Source organism: Phyllobates terribilis, unplaced genomic scaffold (genome assembly GCF_046119375.1).
Source record: "Phyllobates terribilis strain yellow unplaced genomic scaffold, ASM4611937v1 Scaffold_12__6_contigs__length_324123572, whole genome shotgun sequence".
Classification (NCBI taxonomy): domain Eukaryota; kingdom Metazoa; phylum Chordata; class Amphibia; order Anura; family Dendrobatidae; genus Phyllobates; species Phyllobates terribilis.
The window spans coordinates 311,127,299-311,149,790 of record NW_027362772.1 but is presented as its reverse complement, the minus strand read 5'-3'; the positions used below and the strand labels follow the sequence as shown (position 1 = coordinate 311,149,790).

The 22,492-nt window shown below is 36.3% G+C and overlaps 1 protein-coding gene and 1 long non-coding RNA gene across 2 annotated transcripts in view; both read left to right on the top strand.

Annotated features, from left to right (window-relative positions):
- Window positions 1-22,492, top strand: part of LOC141171842 (uncharacterized) — a 168,167-nt gene that overhangs the window by 29,831 nt on the left and 115,844 nt on the right. The gene's annotated exons all lie outside the window — the stretch shown is intronic.
- Window positions 1-22,492, top strand: part of LOC141172891 (uncharacterized) — a 94,374-nt gene that overhangs the window by 1,002 nt on the left and 70,880 nt on the right. The gene's annotated exons all lie outside the window — the stretch shown is intronic.

Here is a 22,492-nt window from a genome sequence, read left to right as displayed (position 1 = left end):
GCTGGATTAGGGTCAGAGACTGTACAGGATGAACCCCTGAAGCAGCAGACACGACCTGTGTTACAAGCTGCACGTTTCTGTTTCCAGGAGGGACAAATACTGCAGCAGCAGCAGACTGTAGCTGAGCCTGAGCAGCAACATGTACCTCAGAATCCAGTAGAGGCACCACAAGTCCCAGAATGCTCAACACAAGAGCAGGACATTGCATGTATGACTGTGTGTATTGATGGTGCACAGCACAGCCCTAATGCTGATGCACAGGCTGGGGATGACCCCGCTGTACCCAGGGGCTCTGAGGCTGGAGGGGGCTCGCAGTCTGCGGTGGATGTCACATTGCCTCATAAAGATATTGTGGTTGATAATAATGTGTGTGATTTTCCCCCTTTGATACCTAATGCACAAGAGGTGACAGGTCCCCCTGCAGCGGACCCTCCCCCTGTTAGTCAGCCCAGTGTGACCCCACAGGTACCCCACAGTAATGCCTGGAGCCGTGGTGCTCCGTCCTTCACCTCTGGCACCAACTATACCGGCCAGGCCTTCAAAAGAAGGAACGTGGTGCGATTTAAGCATAGAGGTCTCAAGGAGGATCTGCCGGACAGGAGGTTTGTGGTCAGGGAGCTACTGTGTCGTCAGATGGGGTTTGCGCCATTAAATATCTTGGCAGTGATTAATCTTCCAGACAGACAGGGATATGATGTCAGTTTTAAAATCATGCCTGATCTGGACAGATTCTGGGCTAATTTCCCTAAGTTCAGGGACACGGATGGATGGAACAAATTTATCTTTGTTCCCATTTCCAGGCAAGATACAGTCACTGTAAATATCATCTTCTGGAATGAGGCTGTTCCCCCGCAGGACATTGTGGTGTGGCTCCGGAGGCATTGTGACCTCGTCTCTGACCTCACCAAGAATCGTGACGTTGATGGTATCTGGACGGGAGGGTGGAAGGTCCTGGTGAAGCTGCGCCAGTGTAACAATGTCACTGCCCACTTACCCAACTTCTTCTTCATTGGGCGGGAGAAAGGTGTTTGCTTCTATCCTGGGCAGCCTCGTAAGTGTTTTAAATGTGGCAAAGCGGGTCACCTGGCAAATTCCTGTACTGTGGTCAAGTGCAGTCTGTGTGGGGAAGTCGGCCATGTAGCTGCAGACTGCCAGAATATAAGGTGTAACCTGTGTGGGAAGATCGGCCACCCTCACAAGGACTGTCCCGATGCTTGGCATAACATCTGCAGGGACTTTCCTGATGAGGATTTGGTGGTAGGAGCAGAGGCTCAGGAGGAGGAGGCCTTAATGTCAGGGGAGATACTCACTAGATCAGAGGTCCACCAAGGGTCAGACCATGTAACACCAGAGCAGCAGTGTGAAGAGGGTGCACAGGGGAGCATGGAGGTTGTCCTTCAAGGCCAGCCGCCCCAAGAGGCCTGCACATCTGTATCAGCATCTCTACCTGATAATAGTAACAGCAAGCAGACCAAAAGGAGGAAAAAAGACACGTCCTCCCGTAAACCCGAGGAACAATATGATGCTGACCATAAAGCCAAGAAAAAAGTCAGCAGTGGTGTTGGTGTGATGGTCGTATCTAACAGATATGAAGTTCTATCTGAGTCAGATGGAGATTTTGATCAGGAATTGAAAAGAATAGAGGCCGAGTGTGAGAGGGAAACAGAGGACCCTCCGCCTACAAAGCGGAAACCCTTACCTATAGACTCTAATGTAGCGTCAGACATGGAGACCAGTAGTGGACAGAACACCTCTGAGTTATGATGACGGGTTCTACTTCTCTGCTCCTCTTATACTGTGTTCTTATGGCCGGATTTTCCCTAAAATTTACATCAAGTAATGTGAACAGCATTAAGGTGAGGAGGACGAGACATGCGGTGTATGACCATCTGAGATACCTTGATGCAGATGTCTTTTTCCTACAGGAAACAAGATTGACATCTCTGGGGCTTATGAGAGAGGCTGAGAGGGAATGGAGATCTGGTCCGTCATTCTGGTCACTGGCTGTGGAGCCTTATGCCGGGGTCGCTATCCTGTTTAACACCAATAATGTGACTTTACATAGAATGACGGAGGTGGTTATGGGAAGGTGTCTGGTCCTGGAAGCCACTGTTCAGGGTAGACGGCTCCGGCTTATTAACATCTATGGGCCTCAGACAGTGACTGACAGGATCCAGCTGTTCAATAATGTGAAGCCATATCTCTTCACCTCTCTCCCGGTGGTGATGGCGGGTGACTTTAATGCCATAATGACATCTGGTGACAGTATCTCAGGCAGGACAGTGACCAGGGATGGCAAAGTCTTAAAAAACATAATTTTGCAGACTGGACTGACTGACGCTTTTACGCAAAGAGGTCGGACGCCAAAATTTACTTACTCATGTTCCAACAGAAGTAGTAGGATAGATTTGGCTTTTGTGAGTCCTACTGAAGTTGTCAGTGCCATCAGTGAGAAAACCGTTCCTTTCTCTGATCACCTTGCCTTGTGTTTCTGCCTGGGGGCCACTAACCGTCCTGACATCGGTAGAGGGTTGTGGAAGCTAAACTCCAGCCTCCTGGATGACATGCATGTTCGGAGTTGTGTCCACTTCCTTTTTCAGGGTCATTTACAGAGGGTAGATTTCTATGACAACATGGCCGACTGGTGGGAGGACGTCAAGGATGATATCAGATCCCTCTTGAAGAGACTGTCAGTTAATAAAGGGAGGAACAAGTACAGCCAGTACCTAAGACTGCGTAAGGAATTGGAGTCACTCTATTCGGCGGGCGGGGATGACAAAGAGAGGATTGACCGGCTGAAATCTGAGATAAGGCAGTATCAGTACAGCAGGTATACCTCCCTGGTTCTTGAGCGGGATTATGGGACCTTGGGGGCACCTGATCCCTTTGAGAATTGCCGGGAGCGGGTGGCTAATAAATTGGTCACAGGTCTCACCAACTCCCAGGGCGTATTGCTGGAATCTCGGGAGGGTATCCTGGGGGTTGTGAGATCTTATTATACTGACTTGTTTCAGAGGAAAGTTTTGGATAAAGACAAGATGGCTCAATTCTTGGAGGCAACTCCAATGCCTGACACTAACGATCTGGACTTTTCTCCTTTGACGGCAGAATTAACGGTGCAGGAAGTTAAGGAGGCCATTAATAAGTTACATCTGAAGAAGGCACCAGGTCCAGATGGTTTAACAGCAGAATTCTATAAGAAATTCAGAGACCTCCTGGCTCCAATTCTTGTGGATGTTTACAAAAATTGTCTAGAAAAATCACCTGATGCCTCCATCCATGAGAGTGTCTTCGTTAATTCTCCTGTCTAAAGGTAAAGAGCCAAGCGACATCAAGAACTGGAGGCCGATTGCCCTCTTGAATGTGGACAGGAAGATTCTGGCAAAGATCCTGTTTTCTAGGTTAGTTTGTTTGTCCCCGGCATTGTTGGCAGGCTCTCAGTTTGGCACAGTAAAAGGGCGGAATATCTCTGGAGCAGTCATCTCGATACGGGAGATGTTTGAGAGATGTAAAGTTCTGCGGTGTGGGAGATATGTTGTCAGTCTGGACCAGGCTAAAGCCTTTGACAGGGTTGATCACGATTATCTGTGGGCCACTTTGTCAAAGTACGGTGTTCCGGGACAATTCGTGGATTGGCTGAAGACTTTGTATAGAGAGGCGGTGAGCTTTCCTCTGATTAATGGTTGGCAGGGTGATACTTTTGGAGTTGAGGCAGGGGTGAGACAGGGCTGCCCGCTCAGTCCGCTCCTGTATGTTTTTGCCATAGACCCGTTTTTGAGGTCACTACAGGAGTGTGACTTTCAGGGGGTGCCGGTCCCCCACTGCTTGCCTCTGACTGTTGTCGCCTACGCGGATGATGTGACGTTGGTGATATCTGATCCTCATGAGGTGCGGATGTTATCGGCGGCAATCAGAAGCTACTCGGAGGCCTCTGGGTCTCTGGTCAATCTTGAAAAGAGTCAAGCTCTGTGGACATTGGATTCTGAACCAGGCTTTGATCTGCCACAGTTTGCCAAAGCCTCCACCCATATTAAGATCCTAGGGGTTAAATTTGGGAGGGATGATAATGGCAAGCTAAATTGGGAAGAGAAATTGGAAACCGGAAATGCAAAGGTTCAGCGATGGAAGAACTGGAGGCTGACCTACAGAGATAGGGTCGCTATGTTGAAGACTTACTTGGTTCCCGTCTTCTTGTACGTCTCTGTCATTTTTCCTTTGCCAGAATCTTTCTCGGCGAGGCTCCTCAGCCTGTTCTTCCAACTCTTGTGGGGGAATAGGTTGAACCCAGTAAAAAGAGGGATTACTTACCTGCAGCGGAGAGAGGGTGGGCTGGATATGCTAAATCCGAGGGTCTTCTTTGACTCCATGTTTCTGAAAGTTAATTTTGGTAACCTGGATTCAAGTGCCCTGTGGGTAAATAGTATCAGGGATTGGATATTGCCTTTTGCAGAGTCTTGGGTGCGAGGCGGCAGTCTCAAGAGGAGGAGATGGACAGGTGACCACCTCCCCCAGTATCTGGAATATGGTCTCAGGTGTCTGAAGAAGTGGGGAGCAGAAAAGTATGAAATTGAGAATAAGACCAGGAAGGACCTGTATGTCAGGATATGCCGGACTTTCTTTTGTGTGCAGCCTGCACTGAGAGACGGCACAACTACCACCTTGCTGGAAAGTCTGAGGTTTCTCAATGCAGCGAGACTCCCAGCTAAGTTTTTTGACAACGCCTGGCTGTCGCTACATGGAAGACTATATGTTCGGGGTAACCTTAAGTACCTTAGTGTGTCAGATCGAATGTGTCCCCTGGGCTGTCAGCAAGAAGAGACAATGGCACATTTTATAATGGAGTGCTGGGGCGGGAGGAAAATATGGGAGGAAATATCTTGTAAGTTAAAAGTCCCAAGATTGCTGACCCTAAAATACCCAGATATCATCTATGGTGTCCCATCTCCTGTAAGTAACATTGACCGGGGGACCATGTATCTGATAATAACAGTCATAAAATACTATCACTGGCCTACGAGAACCCGCGTCTCCATCAGCAGTGAACCCTTCCATCATACCGCAGCCGTGAGCCTGATCCTGTCTGAATTGAGGTGTATAAAATGTCTAGAGATCAGGAAAAATGGTAAAAACAAAACATTATGGAGGAATGTACACATGGATTAATGTTGATATACAATAACAAATCAATTTTTATTGGTTAATCGTTTCATTTTTTTTTTTTTTTTTCCTCTCGCCCGATTTCGAAAGCAATGGACTTGAGCTAAATTTACTGTAATATTTTTATGTTATTAGATTTTTATTGTTTTTGTTTCTGTTGAATGATTATGGTTTTGCTTTTGTTTTTTTGATCGGATTGTATTGTAATATGTACTGTTTGTTTTTTACTAATAAAAATTGCCCCTATATACGAGAATATAACTACTATAATACTGCCCCCTATGTACAAGAATATAACTACTATAATACTTATCCTATGTACAAGAATTGAGCTACTATAATACTGCTCCTATGTTCAAGAATATAACTACTATAATACTGCCCCCTATGTACAAGAATATAACTACTGTAAAACTGCTCCTATGTACACGAATATAACTACTATAATACTGCCCCCTATGTACAAGAATATAACTACTATAATACCGCTCCTATGTACAAGAATATAACTACTATAATACTGCCCCTATGTACAAGAATTGCGCTACTATAATACTGCCCCCTATGTACAAGAATATAACTACTATAATACTGCTCCCTATTTACAAGAATATAACAACTATAATACTGCCCCTATGCACAAGAATATAACTATTAGAATACTGCCCCCATGTACAATAATATAACTACTATAATACTGCCCCCTATGTACAAGAATGTAACTATTATAATACTGCCCCTATGTACAAGAATATAACTACTATAATACTGCCCCTATGTACAGAATATAAGTACTATTATACTGCCCCTGTATACAAGAATATAACTACTATAATACTGCTCCTATGTACAATAATATAACTACTATAATACTGCTCCTATGTACAAGAATATAACTACTATAATACTGCCCCTATGTACAAGAATATAACTGCTATAATACTGCCCCCTATGTACAAGAATATAACTACTATAATACTGCCCCTATATACAAGAATTGAGCTACTATAATACTGCCCCCTATGTACAAGAATATAACTACTATAATACTGCCCCTATGTACAAGAATATAACTACTATAATACTGCCCCGATGTACAAGAATATAACTACTGTATTACTGCCCCCTATGTATAAGAATATAGCTACGATAATACTGCCCCTATGTACAAGAATATAACTACTATAATACTGCCCCTATGTACAAGAATATAACTACTATAATACTGCCCCCATGTACAAGAATGTAACTACTATAATGCTGCCCCCTATGTACAAGAATATAACTACTATAATACTGCCCCTATGTACAAGAATTGAGCTACTATAATACTGCTCCCTATGTACAAGAATATAACTACTATAATACTGCCCCTTTGTACAAGAATTGAGCTACTATAATACTGCCCCCTATGTACAAGAATATAACTACTGTAATACTGCTCCTATGTATACGAATATAACTACTATAATACTGCCGCTATGAACAAGAATATAACTACTATAATACTGCCCCTATGTACAAGAATATAACTACTATAATACTGCCCCTTATGTGAAAGAATATAACTACTATACTACCCCTATGTACAAGAATATAACTACTATAATACTGCCCCCTATGTACAAGAATATAACTACTATAATACTGCTCCCTATGTACAAGAATATAACAACTATAATACTGCCCCTATGTACAAGAATATAACTATTAGAATACTGCCCCCATGTACAATAATATAACTACTATAATACTGCTCCTATGTACAAGAATATAACTACTATAATACTGCTCCTATGTACAAGAATATAACTACGATAATACTGCCCCTATGTACAAGAATATAACTACTATAATACTGCCCCCTGTATACAAGAATATAACTACTATAATACTGCCCCTATGTACAAGAATATAACTACTATAATACTGCTCCCTATGTACAAGAATATAACAACTATAATACTGCACCTATGTACAAGAATATATCTACCATAATACTGCCCCTACGTACAACAATAAAACTACTATAATACTGCTCCTATATAAAAGAATATAACTACTATCATACTGCCCCCTATTTAGAAAAATATGACTACTATAATACTGCACCTATATACACGAATATAACTACTATAATACTGCCCCCTATGTACAAGAATATAACTACTATAATAATGCCCCTATGTACAAGAATAAAACTACTATAATACTGCTCCTATGTACAAGAATATAACTACTATAATACTTCCCCTATGTACAAGAATATAACTACTATAATACTGCCCCCTATGTACAAGAATATAACTACTATAATACTGCCCCCCATGTACAAGAATATAACTACTATCTTACTGCCCCCTATGTACAAGAATTGAGCTACTATAATACTGCCTCCTATGTACAAGAATATAACTACTATAATACTGCTCCCAATGTACAAGAATATAACTACTATAATAATGCACCTATGTAAAAGAATATAACTACTATAATACTGCCCCTATGTACAACAATATAACAACTATAATACTACCCTTATATACAGAATATAACTACTAAAATACTGCCCCCTATGTACAAGAATTGAGCTACTATAATACTGCTCCTTATGTACAAGAATATAACTACTATAATACTGCTCCTATATACAAGAGTATAAATACTATAATACTGCTCCCTATGTACAAGAACATAAATACTATAATACTGCCCCTTATGTGCAAGAATATAAATACTATAATACTGCTCCCTATGTACAGGAATATAACTACTATAATACTGCTCCCTATGTACAAGAATATAACTACTATAATACTGCCCCTATGTACAAGAATATAACTATTAGAATACTGCCCCCATGTACAATAATATAACTATTATAATACTGCCCCTATGTACAAGAATATAACTACTATAATACTGCCCCTATGTACAGAATATAAGTACTATTATACTGCCCCTGTATACAAGAATATAACTACTATAATACTGCTCCTATGTACAAGAATATAACTACTATAATACTGCCCCCTATGTACAAGAATATAACTACTATAATACTGCCCCCTATGTACAAGAATATAACTACTATAACCTATGTACAAGAATATAACTACTATAATACTGCTCCTATGTACAAGAATATAACTACTATAATACTGCTCCTATGTACAAGAATATAACTACTATAATACTGGCCCCTATGTACAAGAATATACTATAATACTGCCCCCTATGTACAAGAATATAACTACTATAATACTGCCCCTATGTACAAGAATATAATTACTATAATACTGCTCCTATGTACAAGAACATAACTACTATAATACTGCCCCTATGTACAACAATATAACAACTATAATACTACCCTTATATACAGAATATAACTACTAAAATACTGCCCCCTATGTACAAGAATTGAGCTACTATAATACTACCCCCTATGTACAACAATTGAGCTACTATAATACTGCTCCTTATGTACAAGAATATAACTACTATAATACTGCTCCTATGTACAAGAGTATAAATACTATAATACTGCTCCCTATGTACAAGAACATAACTACTATAATACTGCCCCTTATGTGCAAGAATATAAATACTATAATACTGCTCCCTATGTACAGGAATATAACTACTATAATACTGCTCCCTATGTACAAGAATATAACTACTATAATACTGCCCCTATGTACAAGAATTGAGCTACTATAATACTGCTCCTTATGTACAAGAATATAACTACTATAATACTGCTCCTATGTACAAGAGTATAAATACTATAATACTGCTCCCTATGTACAAGAACATAAATACTATAATACTGCCCCTTATGTGCAAGAATATAAATACTATAATACTGCTCCCTATGTACAAGAATATAACTACTATAATACTGCCCCTATGTACAAGAATATAACTATTAGAATACTGCCCCCATGTACAATAATATAACTATTATAATACTGCCCCTATGTACAAGAATATAACTACTATAATACTGCCCCTATGTACAGAATATAAGTACTATTATACTGCCCCTGTATACAAGAATATAACTACTATAATACTGCTCCTATGTACAAGAATATAACTACTATAATACTGCCCCCTATGTACAAGAATATAACTACTATAATACTGCCCCCTATGTACAAGAATATAACTACTATAACCTATGTACAAGAATATAACTACTATAATACTGCTCCTATGTACAAGAATATAACTACTATAATACTGCTCCTATGTACAAGAATATAACTACTATAATACTGGCCCCTATGTACAAGAATATACTATAATACTGCCCCCTATGTACAAGAATATAACTACTATAATACTGCCCCTATGTACAAGAATATAATTACTATAATACTGCTCCTATGTACAAGAACATAACTACTATAATACTGCCCCTATGTACAACAATATAACAACTATAATACTACCCTTATATACAGAATATAACTACTAAAATACTGCCCCCTATGTACAAGAATTGAGCTACTATAATACTACCCCCTATGTACAACAATTGAGCTACTATAATACTGCTCCTTATGTACAAGAATATAACTACTATAATACTGCTCCTATGTACAAGAGTATAAATACTATAATACTGCTCCCTATGTACAAGAACATAACTACTATAATACTGCCCCTTATGTGCAAGAATATAAATACTATAATACTGCTCCCTATGTACAGGAATATAACTACTATAATACTGCTCCCTATGTACAAGAATATAACTACTATAATACTGCCCCTATGTACAAGAATTGCGCTACTATAATACTGCCCCCTATGTACAAGAATATAACTACTATAATACTGCTCCCTATGTACAAGAATATAACAACTATAATACTGCCCCTATGTACAAGAATATAACTACTAGAATACTGCCCCCATGTACAATAATATAACTATTATAATACTGCCCCTATGTACAAGAAAATAACTACTATAATACTGCCCCTATGTACAGAATATAAGTACTATTATACTGCCCCTGTATACAAGAATATAACTACTATAATACTGCTCCTATGTACAAGAAAATAACTACTATAATACTGCCCCTATGTACAGAATATAAGTACTATTATACTGCCCCTGTATACAAGAATATAACTACTATAATACTGCTCCTATGTACAAGAATATAACTACTATAATACTGCCCCCTATGTACAAGAATATAACTACTATAATACTGCCCCCTATGTACAAGAATATAACTACTATAACCTATGTACAAGAATATAACTCCTATAATACTGCCCCTATGTACAAGAATATAACTACTATAATACTGCTCCTATGTACAAGAATATAACTACTATAATACTGCTCCTATGTACAAGAATATAACTACTATAATACTGGCCCCTTTGTACAAGAATATACTATAATACTGCCCCCTATGTACAAGAATATAACTACTATAATACTGCCCCTATGTACAAGAATATAATTACTATAATACTGCTCCTATGTACAAGAACATAACTACTATAATACTGCCCCCTATGTACAAGAATATAACTACTATAATACTGCCACCCATGTACAAGAATATAACTATTATAATTCTGTCCCTATGTACAAGAATATAACTACTATAATACTGCCCCTATGTACAAGAATATAACTACTATAATACTGCTCCTATGTACAAGAATATAACTACTATAATACTGCCCCCTATGTGCAAGAATATAACTACTATAATACTGCTCCTATGTGCAAGAATATAACTACTATAATACTGCCCCCTATGTACATGAATATAACTACTATAATACTGCCCCTATGTACAAGAATTGAGCTACTATAATACTGCCCCCTATGTACAAGAATATAACTACTATAATACTGCCCCCTATGTGCAAGAATATAACTAGTATAATACTGCACCTATGTACAAGAATATAACTACTATAATACTGCCCCCTATGTGCAAGAATATAACTAGTATAATACTGCCCCTATGTACAAGAATATAATTACTATAATACTGCCCCCTATGTACAAGAATATAATTACTATAATACTGCCCCCCTATATACAAGAATATAACTACTATAATACTGCACCTATGTAAAGAATATAACTACTATAATACTGCTCCTATGTACAAGAATATAACTACTGTAATACTGCTCCTGTGGACAAGAATATAATTACTATAATAATGCTCCCTATGTGCAAGAATATAACTAGTATAATACTGCCCCTATGTACAAGAATATAACTACTATAATACTGCCCCCTATGTACAAGAATATAATTACTATAATACTGCCCCCTATATACAAGAATATAACTACTATAATACTGCACCTATGTAAAGAATATAACCACTATAATACTGCCCCCCTAAATACAAGAATATAACTACTATAATACTGCTCCTGTGTACAAGAATATAACTACTATAATACTGCTCCTATGTAAAGAATATAACTACTATAATACTGCCACCCATGTACAAGAATATAACTACTATAATACTGCCCCCTATATACAAGAATATAACTACTATAATAGTGCTCCTGTGTACAAGAATATAAATACTATAATACTGCCCCTATGTACAAGCATATAACTACTATAATACTGCTCCTATGTACAAGAATATAACTACTATAATACTGCCCTCTATGTACAAGAATATAACTACTATAATACTGCCCCTATGTACAAGCATATAACTACTATAATACTGCTCCTATGTACAAGAATATAACTACTATAATAATGTCCCATGTACAAGAATACAACTACTATAATACTGCCCCTATGTACAAGAATATATCTACTATAATACTGCCCCTATGTACAAGAATATAACTACTATAATACTGCCCCTATGTACAAAAATATAACTACTATAATACTGCCCCTATGTACAAGAGTATAACTACTATAATACTGCCCCTATGTACAAAAATATAACTACTATAATACTGCTCCTATGTTCAAGAATATAACTACTATAATACTGCCCTTATGTACAAGAATATAACTACTATAATACTGCCCCTATGTACAAGAATATGACTACTATAATACTGCCCCCTATATACAAGAATATAACTACTATAATACTGCCCCCTATATACAAGAATATAACTACTATAATACTGCTCCTATGTAAAAGAATATAACTACTATAATACTGCCCTTATGTACAAGAAAATAACTACTAAAATACTGCCCTTATATACAAGAATATAACTACTATAATACTGCTCCTATGTACAAGAATATAACTACTATAATACTGCTCCTATGTATAAGAATATAACTACTATCATACTGCCCCTATGTGAAAAACATAACTACTATAATACTGACCTCTATGTACAAGAATATAACTACTATAATACTGCCCTATGTACAAGAATATAACTACTATAATACTGCCCCCTATGTACAAGAATATAACTATTATAATACTGCCCCCTATGTACAAGAATATAACTATTATAATACTGCCACCCATGTACAAGAATATAACTACTATAATACTGCCCCCTATGTACAAGATTATAACTACTATAATACTGCCCCTATGTATAAGAATATAACTACTATAATACTGCTCCTATGTACAAGAATATAACTACTATAATGCTGCCCCTATGTACAAGAATATAATTACTATAATACTGCTCCCTATATACAAGAATATAACTACTATAATACTGCCCCCTATATACAAGAATATAACTACTATAATACTGCTCCTATGTAAAAGAATATAACTACTATAATACTGCACTTATGTACAAGAATATAACTACTATAATACTGCCCTTATGTACAAGAATATAACTACTATAATACTGCCCCTATGTACAAGAATATAACTACTAAAATACTGCTCCTATGTACAAGAATATAACTACTATAATACTGCCCCTATGTACAAAAATATAACTACGATAATACTGCCCTCTATGTACAAGAATATAACTACTATAATACTGCCCCCTATGTACAAGAATATAACTACTATAATACTGCCCCCTATGTACAAGAATATAACTACTATAATACTGCCCCCTATGTACAAGAATATAACTACTATAATACTGCCACCTATCTACAAGAATATAACTACTATAATACTGCCCCCTATGTACCAGAATATAACTACTATAATACTGCCCCCATGTACAAGAATATAACTACTATAATACTGCTCCTATGCACAAGAATATAACTACTATAATACTGGCCCCTATGTACAAGAATATACTATAATACTGCTCCTACGTACAAGAATATAACTACTATAATACTGCTCCTATGTACAAGAATATAACTACTATAATACTGCTCCTATGTACAAGAATATAACTACTATAATACTGGCCCCTATGTACAAGAATATACTATAATACTGCCCCCTATGTACAAGAATATAACTACTATAATACTGCCCCTATGTACAAGAATATAATTACTATAATACTGCTCCTATGTACAAGAACATAACTACTATAATACTGCCCCCTATGTACAAGAATATAACTACTATAATACTGCCACCCATGTACAAAAATATAACTATTATAATTCTGTCCCTATGTACAAGAATATAACTACAATAATACTGCTCATATGTACAAGAATATAACTACTATAATACTGCCCCCTATGTACATGAATATAACTACTATAATACTGCCCCTATGTACAAGAATTGAGCTACTATAATACTGCCCCCTATGTACAAGAATATAACTACTATAATACTGCCCCCATGTGCAAGAATATAACTAGTATAATACTGCCCCTATGTACAAGAATATAACTACTATAATACTGCCCCCTATGTACAAGAATATAATTACTATAATACTGCCCCCCTATATACAAGAATATAACTACTATAATACTGCACCTATGTAAAGAATATAACCACTATAATACTGCCCCCCTAAATACAAGAATATAACTGCTATAATACTGCTCCTGTGTACAAGAATATAACTACTATAATACTGCCACCCATGTACAAGAATATAACTACTATAATACTGCCCCCCTATATACAAGAATATAACTACTATAATACTGCTCCTGTGTACAAGAATATAAATACTATAATACTGCCCCTATGTACAAGAATATAACTACTATAATACTGTCCCATGTACAAGAATATAACTACTATAATACTGCCCCTAAGTACAAGAATATAACTACTATAATACTGCTCCTATGTACAAGAATATAACTACTATAATACTGCCCCTATGTACAAGAATATAACTACTATAATACTGCCCCTATGTACAAGAATATAACTACTATAATACTGCTCCTATGTACAAGAATATAACTACTATAATACTGCCCTTTTGTACAAGAATATAACTACTATAACACTGCTCCTATGTACAAGAATATAACTGCTATAATACTGCCCCTATGTACAAGAACAAAACTACTATAATACTGCTCCTATGTACAAGAATATAACTACTATAATGCTGCTCCCTATGTACAAGAATATAACTACTATAATACTGCCCCTATGTAGAAGAATATAACTACTATAATGCTGCTCCTATGTACAAGAATATAACTACTATAATACTGCCCCCTATATACAAGAATATAACTACTATAATACTGCCCCCTATGTACAAGAATATAACTACTATAATACTGCCCCTATGTACAAGAATATAACTACTATAATACTGCTCCTATGTACAAGAATATAACTACTATAATACTACTCCTATGTACAAGAATATAACTACTATAATACTACTCCTATGTACAAGAATATAACTACTATAATACTGCCACCCATGTACAAGAATATAACTACTATAGAACTGCCCCCCTATATACAAGAATATACCTACTATAATACTGCTCCTGTGTACAAGAATATAAATACTATAATACTGCCCCTATGTACAAGAATATAACTACTATAATACTGCCCCTAAGTACAAGAATATAACTACTATAATACTGCCCCTATGTACAAGAATATAACTCCTATAATACTGCCCCTATGTACAAGAATATAACTACTATAATACTGCTCCTATGTACAAGAATATAACTACTATAATACTGCCCTTATGTTCAAGAATATAACTACTATAATACTGCCCCTATGTACAAGAATATAACTACTATAATACTGCCCCCTATATACAAGAATATAACTACTATAATACTGCCCCCTATATACAAGAATATAACTACTATAATACTGCTCCTGTGTACAAGCATATAACTACTATAATACTGCTCCTATGTACAAGAATATAACTAATATAATACTGCCCCTATGTACAAGAACATAACTACTATAATACTGCTCCTATGTACAAGAATATAACTACTATAATACTGCTCCCTATGTACAAGAATATAACTACTATAATGCTGCACCTATGTACAAGAATATAACTACTATAATACTGCTCCTATGTACAAGAATATGATTACTATAATACTGCCCCCTAAGTACAAGAATATGATTACTATAATACTGCCCCCTAAGTACAAGAATATAGCTACTATAATACTGCCCCCTATTTACAAGAATATAACTACTATAATACTGTCCCTATGTACAAGAATATAACTACTATAATACTGCTCCTATGTACAAGAATATAACTACTATAATACTGCCCTTATGTACAAGAATATAACTACTATAATACTGCCCCTATGTACAAGAATATAACTACTATAATACTGCCCCCTATGTACAAGAATATAACTACTATAATACTGCTCCTATGTACAAGAATATAACTACTATAATACTGCCCCTATGTACAAGAATATAACTACTATAATACTGCTCCTATGTACAAGAATATAACTACTATAATACTGCTCCCTATCTACAAGAATATAACTACTATAATACTGCCCCCTATGTGCAAGAATATAACTACTATAATACTGCCCCCCTATATACAAGAATATAACTACTATAATACTGCCCCTATGTACAAGAATATAACTACTATAATACTGCTCCTATGTACAAGAATATAACTACTATAATACTGCCCCCTATGTACAAGAATATAACTACTATAATACTGCTCCTATGTACAAGAATATAACTACTATAATACTGCCCCTATATACGAGAATATAACTACTATAATACTGCCCCCTATGTACAAGAATATAACTACTATAATACTTATCCTATGTACAAGAATATAACTACTATAATACTGCCCCTATATACGAGAATATAACTACTATAATACTGCCCCTATATACGAGAATATAACTACTATAATACTGCCCCCTATGTACAAGAATATAACTACTATAATACCGCTCCTATGTACAAGAATATAACTACTATAATACTGCCCCTATGTACAAGAATTGCGCTACTATAATACTGCCCCCTATGTACAAGAATATAACTACTATAATACTGCTCCCTATTTACAAGAATATAACAACTATAATACTGCCCCTATGCACAAGAATATAACTATTAGAATACTGCCCCCATGTACAATAATATAACTACTATAATACTGCCCCCTATGTACAAGAATGTAACTACTACAATACTGCCCCTATGTACAGAATATAAGTACTATTATACTGCCCCTGTATACAAGAATATAACTACTATAATACTGCTCCTATGTACAAGAATATAACTACTATAATACTGCCCCCATGTACAATAATATAACTACTATAATACTGCTCCTATGTACAAGAATATAACTACTATAATACTGCCCCTATGTACAAGAATATAGCTGCTATAATACTGCCCCCTATGTACAAGAATATAACTACTATAATACTGCCCCTATATACAAGAATTGAGCTACTATAATACTGCCCCTATGTACAAGAATATAACTACTATAATACTGCCCCTATGTGCAAGAATATAACTACTATAATACAGCCCCTATGTACAAGAATATAACTACTGTATTACTGCCCCCTATGTATAAGAATATAGCTACGATAATACTGCCCCTATGTACAAGAATAGAACTACTATAATACTGCCCCTATGTACATGAATATAACTACTATAATACTGCCCCCATGTACAAGAATATAACTACTATAATACTGCCCCTATGTACAAGAATTGAGCTACTATAATACTGCTCCCTATGTACAAGAATATAACTACTATAATACTGCCCCTTTGTACAAGAATTGAGCTACTATAATACTACCCCCTATGTACAAGAATATAACTACTGTAATACTGCTCCTATGTATACGAATATAACTACTATATTACTGCCGCTATGAACAAGAATATAACTACTATAATACTGCCCCTATGTACAAGAATATAACTACTATAATACTGCCCCTTATGTGAAAGAATATAACTACTATAATACTACCCCTATGTACAAGAATATAACTACTATAATACTGCCCCCTATGTACAAGAATATAACTACTATAATACTGCCCCCTGTATACAAGAATATAACTACTATAATACTGCCCCTATGTACAAGAATTGCGCTACTATAATACTACTCCCTATGTACAAGAATATAACTACTATAATACTGCTCCCTATGTACAAGAATATAACAACTATAATACTGCCCCTATGTACAAGAATATAACTATTAGAATACTGCCCCCATGTACAATAATATAACTATTATAATACTGACCCTATGTACAAGAATATAGCTACTATAATACTGCCCCTATGTACAGAATATAAGTATTATTATACTGCCCCTGTATACAAGAATATAACTACTATAATACTGCTCCTATGTACAAGAATATAACTACTATAATACTGCCCCCTATGTACAAGAATATAACTACTATAATACTGCCCCCTATGTACAAGAATATAACTACTATAATACTGTTCCTATGTACAAGAATATAACTCCTATAATACTGCCCCTATGTACAAGAATATAACTACTATAATACTGCCCCCATGTACAATAATATAACTATTATAATACTGCTCCTATGTACAAGAATATAACTACTATAATACTGCCCCTATGTGCAAGAATATAACTACTATAATACTGCCCCCTATGTACAAGAATATAACTACTATAATACTGCCCCTATGTACAAGAATTGAGCTACTATAATACTGCCCCCTATGTACAAGAATATAACTACTATAATACTGCCCCTATGTACAAGAATATAACTACTATAATACTGCCCCTATGTACAAGAATATAACTACTGTATTACTGCCCACTATGTATAACAATATAGCTACGATAATACTGCCCCTATGTACAAGAATATAACTACTATAATACTGCCCCTATGTACAAGAATATAACTACTATAATGCTGCCCCCTATGTACAAGAATATAACTACTATAATACTGCCCCTATGTACAAGAATTGAGCTACTATAATACTGCCCCTATGTACAAGAATATAACTACTGTAATGCTGCTCCTATGTACAGGAATATAACTACTATAATACTGCCGCTATGAACAAGAATATAACTACTATAATACTGCCCCTATGTACAAGAATATAACTACTATAATACTGCCCCTTATGTGAAAGAATATAACTACTATAATACTACCCCTATGTACAAGAATATAACTACTATAATACTGCCCCCTATGTACAAGAATATAACTACTATAATACTGCCCCCTGTATACAAGAATATAACTACTATAATACTGCCCCTATGTACAAGAATATAACTATTAGAATACTGCCCCCATGTACAATAATATAACTACTATAATACTGCTCCTATGTACAATAATATAACTACTATAATACTGCTCCTATGTACAAGAATATAACTACTATAATACTGCCCCTATGTACAAGAATATAACTACTATAATACTGCCCCCTATGTACAAGAATATAACTACTATAATACTGCTCCCTATGTACAAGAATATAACAACTATAATACTGCACCTATGTACAAGAATATATCTACCATAATACTGCCCCTATGTACAACAATAAAACTACTATAATACTGCTCCTATATAAAAAAATATAACTACTATTATACTGCCCCCTATTTAGAAAAATATAACTACTATAATACTGCACCTATGTACACGAATATAACTACTATAATACTGCCCCCTATGTACAAGAATATAACTACTATAATAATGCCACTATGTACAAGAATAAAACTGCTATAATACTGCTCCTATGTACAAGAATATAACTACTATAATACTTCCCCTATGTACAAGAATATAACTACCATAATACTGCCCCCTATGTACAAGAATATAACTACTATAATACTGCCCCCCATGTACAAGAATATAACTACTATCTTACTGCCCCTATGTACAAGAATATAACTACTATAATACTGCTCCCAATGTACAAGAATATAACTACTATAATACTGCACCTATGTAAAAGAATATAACTACTATAATACTGCCCCTATGTACAACAATATAATAACTATGATACTGCCCTTATATACAGAATATAACTACTAAAATACTGCCCCCTATGTACAAGAATTGAGCTACTATAATACTGCTCCTTATGTACAAGAATATAACTACTATAATACTGCTCCTATGTACAAGAATATAAATACTATAATACTGCACCCTATGTACAAGAATATAACTACTATAATACTGCCCCTTATGTGCAAGAATATAAATACTATAATACTGCTCCCTATGTACAGGAATATAACTACTATAATACTGCTCCCTATGTACAAGAATATAACTACTATAATACTGCCCCTATGTACAAGAATTGCGCTACTATAATACTGCCCTCTATGTACAAGAATATAACTACTATAATACTGCTCCCTATGTACAAGAATATAACAACTATAATACTGCCCCTATGTACAAGAATATAACTATTAGAATACTGCCCCCATGTACAATAATATAACTACTATAATACTGCCCCCTATGTACAAGAATATAACTATTATAATACTGCCCCTATGTACAAGAATATAACTACTATAATACTGCCCCTATGTACAGAATATAACTACTATAATACTACCCCTATGTACAAGAATATAACCACTATAATACTGCTCCTATGTACAAGAATATAACTACTATAATACTGCCCCTATGTACAAGAATTTTACTACTATAATACTGCTCCTATGTGCAAGAATATAATTACTATAATACTGCTCCCTATGTACAAGAATATAACTACTATAATACTGCCCCTATGTAAAAGAATATAACTACTATAATGCTGCTGCCTATGTACAAGAATATAACTACTCTAATATGTCCCCCTATGTACAAGAATTGAGCTACTATAATACTGCCCCTATGTACAAGAATATGACTACTATAATACTGCTCCTATGTACAAGAATATAACTACTATAATACTGCCCCCCTATGTATAAGAATATAACTACTATCATACTGCCCCCTATGTACAAGAATTGAGCTACTATAATACTGCCCCCTATGTACAAGAATATAACTACCATAATACTGCCCCCCTATGTACAAGAATATAACTACTATCATACTGCCCCTATGTACAAGAATATAACTACCATAATACTGCCCCTATGTACAAGAATATAACTACTATAATACTGCCCCCTATGTACAAGAATATAACTACTATAATACTGCCCCTATGTACAAGAATATAACTACTATCATACAGCCCCCTATATACAAGAATTGAGCTACTATAATACTGCCCCTATGTACAAGAATATAACTACTATAATACTGCTCCCTATGTACAAGAATATAACTACTATAATACTGCCCCCTATGTACAAGAATATAACTACTATAATACTGCTCCCTATGTACAAGAATACAACTACTATAATACTGCTCCTATGTACAAGAATATAACTACTATAATACTGCCCCCTATGTACAAGAATATAACTACTATAATACTGCCCCTATGTACAAGAATATAACTACTATAATACTGCTCCTATGTACAAGAATATAACTACTATAATACTGCCCCCTATGTACAAGAATATAACTATTATAATACTGCCCCTATGTACAAGAATATAACTACTATAATACTGTAAACTATGTACAAGAATATAACTACTATAATACTGCTCCTATGTACAAGAATATAACTACTATAATACTGCTCCCTATGTACAAGAATATAACTACTATAATACTGCCCCTATGTACAAGAATATAACTACTATATTACTGCTCCTATGTACAAGAATATAAGTATTATAATACTGCTCCTATGTACAAGAATATAACTACTACTAGATGGTGGCCCGATTCTAATGCATCGGGTGTTCTAGAATAGGTATGCGGCCGACCGGGCGCAATCAGCAGAGCGGTGTTTAAATTTGGCGCCAAAATCGCTGATTGGTCGAGGCCGGAAACCGTGACCAATCAGCAAAGCGGTGTTAAAATTTGGCGCCTATGTCGCAGATTGGTCACGGCAGGCGGTCGCGACTAATCAGCAGAGCGGTGTTTAAATTTGGCGCCAATAATGGTGATTGGTCACGGCCGCGACCAATCAGCAGAGTGGTGTTTAAATTTGGCGCCAATAATGCTGATTATTCGCGACCGGTAACCGCGACCAATCAGCAGAGCGGTGTTTAAATTTTGCGCCAATATCGCCGATTGGTCGCGGCCAGCCACTGCGACAAATCAGTAAAGCGGTTTTAAATTTGGCGCCAATAATGCTGATTAGTCGCGGACGGCAATCGCGACCAATCAGCGAAGCGGTGTTTAAATTTGGCGCCAATATCGCTGATTGGTCACGGCCGGTGGTTGCGACTAATCAGCAGAGCAAGGTTTAAATTTGGCGCCAATACTGCTGAATGGTCGCGGCCGGCGACCGCGACTAATCAGCAGAGCGGTGTTTAAATTTGGCGCCAAAATCGCTGATTGGTCTCGGCCGGCCATCGCGACCAATCAGCAGAGCGGGGTTTAAATTTGGCGCCAATAATTCTGATTGGTTGCGGCCGGAGATCGCGACCAATCAGCAGAGCGGGGTTTACATTTGGCACCAAAATCGCTGATTGGTCGCGGATGGCGGTCGCGACCAATCAGCAGAGCGGGGTTTCAATTTGGCGGCAATCTCGCTAATTGGTCGCGGCTGGCGTCCGCGACCAATCAGCAGAGCGTTGTTTAAATTTGGTGCCAGTCTCGCTGATTGGTCGCGGACTCCAGCCGCAACCAATCTGCAGAGCGGGGTTTAAATGTGGCGCCAAAATCGCTGATTGGTCGCGGGCAGCGTCCGCGACCAATCAACACAGCAGTGTTTAAATGTGGC